This window comes from Littorina saxatilis, linkage group LG1 (genome assembly GCF_037325665.1).
Source record: "Littorina saxatilis isolate snail1 linkage group LG1, US_GU_Lsax_2.0, whole genome shotgun sequence".
NCBI lineage: Eukaryota > Metazoa > Mollusca > Gastropoda > Littorinimorpha > Littorinidae > Littorina > Littorina saxatilis.
Window position 1 is genome coordinate 5,330,388 of NC_090245.1, and position 10,686 is coordinate 5,341,073.

General features: G+C 38.3%; 2 long non-coding RNA genes across 8 annotated transcripts; one reads left to right on the plus strand and one right to left on the minus strand.

The window, feature by feature from the left end:
• The first annotated feature begins 501 nt into the window (after positions 1 to 501).
• LOC138959913 (uncharacterized) lies at positions 502 to 7,070 on the plus strand. Of its 7 annotated transcripts, none has more exons than XR_011453825.1 (3): positions 502 to 949; positions 4,800 to 4,876; positions 6,873 to 7,070. It is a non-coding gene; the product is annotated as an uncharacterized lncRNA (long non-coding RNA). The 7 variants fall into 7 exon arrangements; XR_011453831.1 differs by lacking the exon at positions 502 to 949 and adding an exon at positions 1,004 to 1,026; XR_011453827.1 differs by lacking the exon at positions 502 to 949 and adding an exon at positions 1,063 to 1,125.
• On the minus strand, positions 6,044 to 9,990 carry LOC138959934 (uncharacterized). Its single transcript, XR_011453842.1, has 3 exons — positions 9,732 to 9,990; positions 8,727 to 8,898; positions 6,044 to 6,951 (listed from the first exon to the last, which is right to left on the minus strand). It is a non-coding gene; the product is annotated as an uncharacterized lncRNA (long non-coding RNA).
• Positions 9,991 to 10,686: the final 696 nt, after the last annotated feature.

The following is a 10,686-nucleotide window of genomic DNA, read 5'->3' on the forward strand; positions in this document are numbered from 1 at the left end:
ATTCTTATACACAGTTCAATTTTACTAGAAATTTCGAAGTCGAGCTTGGTTCTGAAATAAGACCTTCATGTTAGTTTTTGGATTTCCGTACTTAAACTGGCTTATGCACATTTTCGATATCAATATAAGGTGATGTCAGGATCATACATATTTGAGTGAAATGTGCAGATTTTGAGGGAAAAAAAGAAAAAAAGTTATAGGTATAAAAACGTCCATTGTCATTAACCAACTGACCAATGAAATAAATGTTATCAAACCAATTCTGAAAAACACACACACACACACACACACACACATACACACACACTCACACACACACACACTCACACACACACAAACACACACACACACACACACACACACACACACAAGGGCTTCTAACAATATAAAACATCCAGCCCCACCTTTGGAAATTGATATTGTTTCACTGGCATTCGGTGTGCTTTTTAGAGGTACATTGATTTTATAGTTAAACATATAGTGTCCACGCCGCCATTTTGGAGTTTTTTTGGTCGAATTCGGCCGATTTGAAGAATTTGGGGAATCTAGTGTACCTTAATTAAGACGCACCTGGCCCGGTTTGCTCAATAAAGCACCACAAGTATGCTAAATAATTAATTAAACATGATTAAATTGGCGACTGCTCTCCACCATTTGAAGATTAAAATTGGCCGTCATAGACTGGTTTTCGTCGCGAGCGTGCCGTTTTCATGACGACCCAAAACAATGGCGGATGGGATGTAAGAAATCGACTCAAGGTGGTTCACAAAGCAGCAGACTGACTGGGAACGACACAGAATCACGAGAACGTCATGCTCGACGCACAAAATGCAAAGTTATCAACACGCGGCAAGCAGTGGGAAAGTTGGATTGAACTGCATGAGTGTTACCATCGTGTGGCGGTGTGCGCTGACTACCCACGACGCAGAGCTCTCTGCTGCCGGGATTTGTAAGTAAAGCAAGTGTTGTGTAGACTTTGGACAGACCTAGACAAATGTTGCTGCCGTTTTGTCTGTGTGTCTGCTGGTGTGTTGAGCGAATGAAGCATCCATCAAGCGAGTGCACGAACGTGTAGTGTGCAGGGTCGATTGAGTCCAGTTTTGGTTTGAACACGGACACGCCACGGTGTGTGTCACTGTGTGGCGGTGTCTGTGCACTGCACAGGAGCTTGTATCAAAGTGCCGGTCGATCATTATTATTTTACTCCTTCATCCCTACAGTCTTACAACTACAGACTACGCATTCGCTAGCCTAGTAAGGGCGTACATGCAGGACTAAATAATGATCAACTGGCGGTTGGGTACAAGCTCCTGTGGTGCACTGTATAGGACTGGAGACTGAGACTGACACTGTGACAGACAGACAGAGTAGGTAATCCCCCTAAAAATTGTTTTGAGATGGAAAAAGTATGGTCAGTCAGCACAGTCTTTGGATGTAGTGCAACAGAAAATGTTACAGTGAAACCCGGCTATATTGAAGTAGGCTATATTGAAATCCCGGCTATATTGAAGAATGTTTCAGGTCCCGGCTGAAGCTCTACTTTTTCTTTGTTAAAAAATGTTGGCTACATTGAAGTCGGCTATATTGAAATCCCGGCTATATTGAAACAAAAATTCAGCCCACGGGACGTTTTTGACCTGGCTATATTAAATGTTTGCTCCAAAGATTTGTTTAACTTTTTATTTTTAAGAATCATTTTTGAGATGGTTCAGAATTCAGACCTGTATCTTTCTCATGATATCCTTGCATCGGGGACGGATCTTCAGAATTTGGTGAAGACTTACATGTCATACTCAGGCCAGGTATTTTCCATCAACGTGACGAAAGAAGACATGAAAAATCTTTTTCAGAATGCGGTGATGAACTGCCGATGCCCAAGATCCTACATGAGTATGTGGGGAATCCATGGTTTGAGTAGTGTACTGGGTGTGCCTGTCCAGTCTGTGTACCCACAGTATGGAGGTTTCAATGTAAGAAAGGACCTCCATAGAGTTGTGCAGCCTCGCATCTGTCGACAAAGTGAAATCAACACTTCCCAGGAAAGCTTGCCGATTATCATGTGGACGTCTTGTCTGGGGAAAGACAAACCTGCGTCAACCTGGGTTCCCAACCACTTTGTGGTTTGTGTACCATACTCTTGAACCGCGTGTCTGTCAGTGCTGATCCGAAACTTTCGGAAAGGGTTATCAACATAGCTTTATGGTATGATGGCCTTCTTGTGTATGTATGTGTGTGTGTGTGTGTATTTTTTCCGTATTCGACATTGAACTTTTGAACAGCAGTTATGTCATTTTTTTCTTGAAATGTTTAATGTGTCTCTTAGTTCGGCTCTAATGGTTATTGCGCGCTTCGCTATTATAGCTTATTCTGAACCATTTTGCACTTACCCCTCTCTTTCTCTCTAAATGACGACTGTCCTAAATATTTGCAATCACATTTCAAACATGCCACAAAAAGATATGGGTCCCAAAAATTCATCCCTCCTATACCTCGCATAGACCTCTACAAATCGAGCTTAGCCTTCTCGGGAATGTTTCTCTGGAACTCCTTCCCCCAACAGATAAGAAATGCAACTTCAGTGAAAATGTTTAAGAGACAGTCACGTTCACACATCATTCGTGAATGAAATGTCTTGTTCGATTGTTATTTTGTTAAACATTTTGTACAAGTGTTAACGAATGTGTAGCTGATCGGAGCAACTTTATTCCCAAATGAAAGGTATAACTATGTCAATATAATTTTGTAATTTTTGAGTTCTCATGTAATTCCTTAAATGCACATTGTGTTGCATTCCATACAATGTATTTCTGTATTTTATATGATTGAATTTATATGTTTATGTGCGTCTGTCTTTATGTGTTGTATAAAGGACAGGTTGGAAGAATAGGCTTTGCCTAAAACCTTTATCCTTTTGTAATAAAGTTCTGAGTCTGAGTCTGAGTCTCTCTCTCTCTCTCCCTCTCTCTCTCTCATCCTTTCTCAAACATTGACCCTTATGCAACGATATGGAGTCGTATGAAAGTTTTTTTCTTTCTTTCTTTTTACATTTAGTCAAGTTATGACTAAATGTTTTAACATCGAGGGGGGAATCGAGACGAGGGTCGTGGTGTATGTGTGTGTGTATGTGTGTGTGTGTGTGTGTGTGTGCGTGCGTGTAGAGCGATTCAGACCAAACTACTGGACCGATCTTTATAACATTTGTCATGAAAGTTCCTGGGTATGATATCCCCATACGTTTTTTTCATTTTTTTGATAAATGTCTTTGATGACGTCATATCCGGCTTTTCGTGAAAGTTGAGGCGGCACTGTCACGCCCTCATTTTTCAACCAAATTGGTTGAAATTTTGGTCAAGTATTGTTCGACGAATCCCGGACTTCGGTATTGCATTTCAGCGTGGTGGCTTAAAAATTAATTAATGACTTTGGTCATTAAAAATCTGAAAATTGTAAAAAAAATATTTCTTTTATAAAACGATCCAAATTTACGTTCATCTTATTCTCCATCATTTGCTGATTCCAAAAACATATAAATATGTTATATTTGGATTAAAAACAAGCTCTGAAAATTAAATATATAAAAATTATTATCAAAATTAAATTGTCCAAATCAATTCAAAAACACTTTCATCTTATTCCTTGTCGGTTCCTGATTCCAAAAACATATAGATATGATATGTTTGGATTAAAAACACGCTCAGAAAGTTAAAACGAAGAGAGGTACAGAAAAGCGTGCTATCGTTCTCAGCGCAACTACTACCCCGCTCTTCTTGTCAATTTCACTGCCTTTGCCGTGAGCGGTGGACTGACGATGTTACGAGTATACGGTCTTGCTGCGTTGCATTGCGTTAAGTTTAATTCTGTGAGTTCGACAGCTACTTGACTAAATGTTGTATTTTCGCCTTACGCGACTTGTTTTAGTTGTCTATTTACATGTTTTGTGCTAAGCTTATAAAACATATGCCGAGAGTGTAAACCTTTGTGGCAAACATTGTTCTTCTGATAGCATCGCACCACTTTGCCAACCTTCAGTCAATGACAGACTGGATTATTTCATACGTCTTCTTTTTCCTTAAACTTTTAATCAAATGCTTCATTTGGCGTCGGTCTGATACTGTGAATGGCTCTGTGTGTTTGTGTGTGTAAGGGAGGGGGGGGGCGTGTGTGTGTGTGTGTGTGTGTGTGCAGAAAAAAGCAAGGAGGCTTGAAGAACAACAGCCAACAGGTGTAAGATTAATGGGAATATATCTCACATCAAACGCAATGTGTGGACACGGAAATAAGAACGTATAGTGAAAAAAAGTTCGGTTATATTGAATTTCTGAAGGAACAAGGAGGGAAATTCAATATAACCGAGAATTGCCTATATTGAAGTTCCGGCTATATTGAAGGTCTTCCCGGGTCCCGTGCCACTTCAATATAGCCGGGTTTCACTGTATTTATAACTGACATTTTATATTGTCAGCGGTATGAGTTTTTCTGTGCCTAAAGTTTTTAATGTTGTGATTTTGCAGGAAAAACTATGATTGAAGCTTATTGTAAGGCTTTGTGAAAGGGTAACTTTTTAACGAAGAACACATTCTTCCTCGGACAGCGTTCATTGAAGCAAACACTAAATGCGGCAGAATCTCATTCATCCTTTCTTTTTTAACTGCCATTTTTAAGTGTCGCTGTGCATGTTGAAAGCTTCATGTTCAGAACTGATGTTGCTGTAGAACTGTATGTAATTGGCCAGCCTTTGGTTTACACTTAGTGGTTTATATGTTGCTATAATTACTAAATCAATTTTTTTTAATTTTCAGGGGAAAAGCACCCGGACATCAAACATTCTTGCAATGTGTGGCAATAATGGTTTAAAATATTTCGGACAAAGCTCAAGGTGAGTTTAAATGTTCATAATTCTGATGTAAGTCAAGCTTATCTTTTATCTTGAGTGACTATCTCTGTCATGTCTCTCTCAGGCTGCGCGACCGACAGAAAAGTTGCCAAGAACCGATTCCTTGAGTGTGGCCAATTGTTCCCCATTTCTGGTTCACTTGAGCTGCATGCAATTTTGTTGAGTGATTAAAAGTTATGGATTCTTTAAAAAGGTGTACGTTTGAGGATAAGACACTGTCAAAGTTTTGAAACAGTATTTTTCTTCTTCATGGTTATAAAAAAAACTGCAGCACCTGTGTTCAATTTCTGAAGATGCATTATTACTATAGTGGCACCCCCCTTTTACGACCTCAAACAATCTGAGAAAATCGAGTCTAAAAAAAGAACGAGTCTTAAAATGGGGGTAATTTTACAGAGGTTATGAACAGAAAATGTGAGAAAACAAGGTCTTAAAAAGAAGGGAGTTTTAAATTGGGGGGTCATAGAAGGGAGGTTCCACTGCATTAATCATGCCATGGAAATCATGATCAGTTTACAGATAAATACAATGACAATTAAAAGCAATTTGCAGCCCAGTGTCTTATTATTTGATCATATTCTGTCTATTTTTATCATTGCATCTTTGCTACAGAAATTTATGGTTACATCTTGACCAAAAGTCAATTATTATCAATAAACCAAACAACATGCGCACACAAAAACATACTCAATTGTCAAGAACAGTGTCTATTTTATTCCATGTAGATCTCAAATCCACAGGCACACATCCTCTGCACAGTTCAAAGGTGCTACACATGAAACTATTCTTGGAATTCGAGCACTTTTCAACACATGTATATATTTGTTTTGCACAAGTTTTACTAGACCTGTGAATTCAACGCATTAATCAATACACTTTCAGGACTCTTCCCCAGATTTTAATGCTCATGTCAGCTGTTTCCATGCACAAATGTATGTATCTTTCGCTTGATATGCAAGTGTCTAAACAGAAAGAAAAAACACTAAAAACCAAACACAAAAATTCATTCAGTGAGAGTGAATGTACACACATCCTAAAAAACACAAAATGAATAGTCATTCTGTCAGTCATTGATACTGATCCAAGATATTGATGTGACGAAGAAAGGGGTAAGTTTATTTTAGAAAGCTAAAATCTTTCAGAGGGAAATGGTGTTATCAAACACTGGTCGTTTCACATGCTCCCTGTAAATCACTGAAAGCAGACCTCTTCAACTTCAGAAGACCCTCCCTCGTCTTCTTTTTGAGGGGCTATCCAGAGATACTCCAGTGCCGAGAGTATGAAATAAATAAATATATAGCTGTCTGTCAGCGTTCTCTAGAATGAAAATGTCTCTACAAGGTGCAGAACTGTGCACATAATAAAAACAAAACCCACACACACAACATATATGTTCAAACACTGATCCAAATGTTGGGGGTGGGCGTTTACTAGGTACTAACGGCGCTTACAAGGTAGATTACAGTACATTAAAAAAGCAAAAAACAATATACATTATTTGTATTTTTGAACAAATTATGACATTTTACACAGATTGAGACAGTCAGTGTTCCTCAAGGTGAACAAGGACTGTCAAGGTGTGTGTAAAATGTCATATTTTGGTCAAAAATACAAATAACATTTATGTATCGATTGGTTCTGGTTAGAATTCCTTTTAATTGTTTTTTTAATGTACAAACATGCACTATTTTGTAGTCTCAGCTGGCCGTCTAATATGGAATGTGACAGAGCATGTGTAAACCAACCCACACAGAAACGCACTTTGTTTAACACCACAATGTACTCCAATGCAGGCAACAAGGAAGAAAGTCAGTGTACTGGCCAGTTGGATCTATAATGTCATTCCTATGACCCATACACAGCAACTGCACATGGCAACTCTTACACCTTCACCCGAATAGCCAATATCTTTCCTCAATATAACTCTGAATGATGCGTATCGTTTGGCTTTATTGATCTTTCCCTCTTCTTCTTCCAGGACCAGGGCATCTTCAATCTCTTCTTTGTGTGTGGGCCAGTAGGAGCCTGCTGTCATCAAGCACCAGTGCCTTGAAGTCCTGGAGCATAAACAGAAAATCACCCATCAGTGAAGACACTTAATTCAAACTTCGAAAAGGGTTGAAAAAATTAACCAAATGCAAGAAAAAGTGTGAAAATAAAGAGTTACAGAAGAGTGTTTGTAATCTATTCATGTACGTAATGGATTGCAAGTGTGAGTAAAAGGTGGTGGTGGTGGGTGGGAGAGGGGGGATGGGATATACCTGTGGGCATTGGCTTTCCAGATTTTTAGCATTCTGACACACTGACAAGTGTGAAAATGTGACGTGTTCTAGTGCTCCTGACGAGCAAAAGTGTCACACATCTTTAGCTACTTGGAATGAATGCCCAGTTTACCATTGCATTGTACAGTGAAACCCTAACTTTGCCCCCTTTAAAAAAACACAACATTTGTCTTAAAAGACGCTACTTTCTCAGATTCCTGTTTATAACCTCTATTCTAAGACATTCTGCTTTTCTTTGATTGAGTTTGCTGTATATATATATATATCTTAAAAGGGCTCCACTGTATCTCTAAATTTTTTCTCTACAAGAGGTATTGTAGCAGCATCTGTCAAGTGCTCAACCGCAAAAAGGTCAATTTGATATAATTATTCAATACTGATGTTTCAAGCTAAGCAGAACTGCTGTTTGACATGTGGTTGGAAAATGTGCTTCAGGGATTGTCTTGTTTAAAAAAAAATTGAACAGGAAGGCAGACATCTATTTGAACTGCAAAGCAGACACAATTCAAAAACCTACACATCATTATTATGACTTCCTACATAACAGCATGATCATGGAATCTGTTAGCCAATGTGTCAGATCATAACGATCATTATGGAGGCAGAAATGATCCCCTCAATCTGTAAAATATCCTTCTTTACAAACAGCATACAGGTGTAGCTAAAACAGAATTCATATTACAGTGGAACCCCCTTTTACGATCTCCCAAAATCTGATAAATTCAGGTATTAAAAAGCAGGAAGTCTTAAAATGAAGGTGAATTTGCATAGGTTATGACCAGAAAATCTGAAAAGCAAGGTCTAAATATAGGGGAGATCTTGAATTGTAAAGGTTTTTAAAAGGGGGGTTCACGGTACAGCACCCCAATTGTGAGGACTGTTCATTTATTTCCCTTTATGAGACACTAAAAGGTTGTGGGTACTGAAATTTAACTGCACAAAATATCTTGACAAAATCAGGATGCTGAAGCTGAATTTTCATTCTTTTTCAATATTTTTTGAAACCAGGAAATACACACATTCCCTAGAATGAAAAAAAAGCACCGGTAATGTAATTTGTGACTGAGACCTAAAAAACCTCACCGTTAGTCATTGTTTAGTATACCTTGTAACAAAGTCTTCGACCTCACAAATCTTGCAGAATAAAAAGGTACTTACTCGAATGATTGAGTTTGGAGGAGGCGTGGGGGTTGAGGGGGGAAGCGGTGAGAGAAAGTACTTATAACTATAGTCCTGATTCACCTTCAAATTGTTTTTTGGGCCACCCAGACCACTAATTTACACCCCCACTTACACACAATTTTACTTATTTTCTGCACACATTACATTCCTAAAACACACACACATAACAAATACACAACACGCACTGACTTTCTTGACATTGTTCAGTTGGATGAATGTAATTTCTTCATTTTCTGTGATAGCACTCTATTGCTAGTATTGGAATTCACAAAATTACCCTTGGCTCTAACATCATGTCTTTTTCTTTTAACTCCTGCACACAGAGAAAGTATCTATTAATATTATAAGTATAACTAGTCCTCACTTACCTTCAAATTGTTATTCGGATCAGCCTTCCCCTTGCCCAGCAAACCAATTTCAGTTTGAGAAGACCAGTCCTTGCCTCTGCATTAGCTCACACCTCTGCTAATTCCTCTCCCTATCCTGCCTCGATGTGCACTTCTTGGCCGCTTGTTGTTTTGAATGTAAAACTTCCATAGCCTGAAAATAAAGACAAATGCTTGAAAAGAATACACTATATATTTCAATCTCCCTTTCAGTTAATGAGTTATTTGTAGCAAACTTCAATCATAATCAGGAAAAGCTCACTTGAGTTTTGACAGCTGGCACACAACGTTCACGCACACAACAGTGTAGTTTGTACTCTTTTTTTCACGTGTATACAAAAATACAATTTATATATGTGATTATATCACAAGCATAATACACACACACACACACACACAAACACACACGTAATCACACTCATGCACACAGTGACACACACACAGTCACATTCATGCACACAGTGACACACACACACAGTGATACAAGTCACACACACACACACACACACACACACACAACAAATGCACAAGACACTGATATCCTCGACATTGTTCAGAGGGATAAGTATAATTTCTTCTCTTTTGGGTTACTATTATGAGAAAAGACATAATTTTCAGAGCTCTCTATTTGTCTGAAACATGAATGCGCTTTGCTTCGAACTCTCGCACGTTTACTGTTCCCTGTGTTCGATCAGTGACATGAATGGAATTTGAAACACATGCATAAGCTTATAAGTAAAAGCGCAACTTTAGAGACATATATTTGAAATGATCACCAACAGGCAACACATATGTCCAAGATAATCTGACTGAGTACTGCTTCTAAACAAAGTACGAGCATGATCTTCGTCAGGGCTTTTTGACTCGCATCGATCGATTCATTTGCAGTCCTGCTGAGAGCAACTTGTACACTGATACTGACTTGTCCTATTGAAAGCTTTATTTCCTGTCAGACAGCGTTAACTTAAGCTGGAAAATGACACTTACCTTTTCAGACTACAATGATCGCAGGAACTTCCTGAGGAAGACGCCATTGTTGACACATTTGACAAGGGAAATCACCCAACCATTACAAGAGTGCTCTTTCCTTGGAATCTGTTACGACAATTAATTAGCTATCAAAACTGTTGAATTTGCAAAGTTAAGTTATTCCTCATGGATGGTAGCATTATTTGTAACGTAGAATCTTACGGTGATGCTTTGAAAGCGATCTGAAGGCCTTTTCCCGGCGGATACTATCCCTTTAAGTGAGGTGGGTTCTTCCAGTAAAGCCATCACACAACTGGCTGCAAATAAAAATTCTAGAGGCGTCGGATGTTACCATTCTAACATTCTTCCTAAAAACAATTAAGGAGCTATTTCATGTGGTCTGTTCTCGCCAATCTAGCCCGGAAACGCAGGTATACATTAAAAACAAGTCGCGTAAGGCGAAAATACAATATTTAGTCAAGTAGCTGTCGAACTCACAGAATGAAACTGAACGCAATTTCTGTACCTCTCTTTGTTTTAACTTTCTGAGCGTGTTTTTAATCCAAACATATCATATCTATATATTTTTGGAACCAGGAACCGACAAGGAATAAGATGAAAGTGTGTTTAAATTGATTTGGACAATTTAATTTTGATAATAATTTTTATATATTTAATTTTCAGAGCTTGTTTTTAATCTAAATATAACATATTTATATGTTTTTGGAATCAGCAAATGATGGAGAATAAGATAAACGTAAATTTGGATCGTTTTATAAATTGTTATTTTTTTTTACAATTTTCAGATTTTTAATGACCAAAGTCATTAATTAATTTTTAAGCCACCAAGCTGAAATGCAATACCGAACCCCGGGCTTTGTCGAAGATTACTTGACCAAAATTTGAACCAATTTGGTTGAAAAATGAGGGCGTGACAGTGCCGCCTCAACTTTCACGAAAAGCCGGATATGAC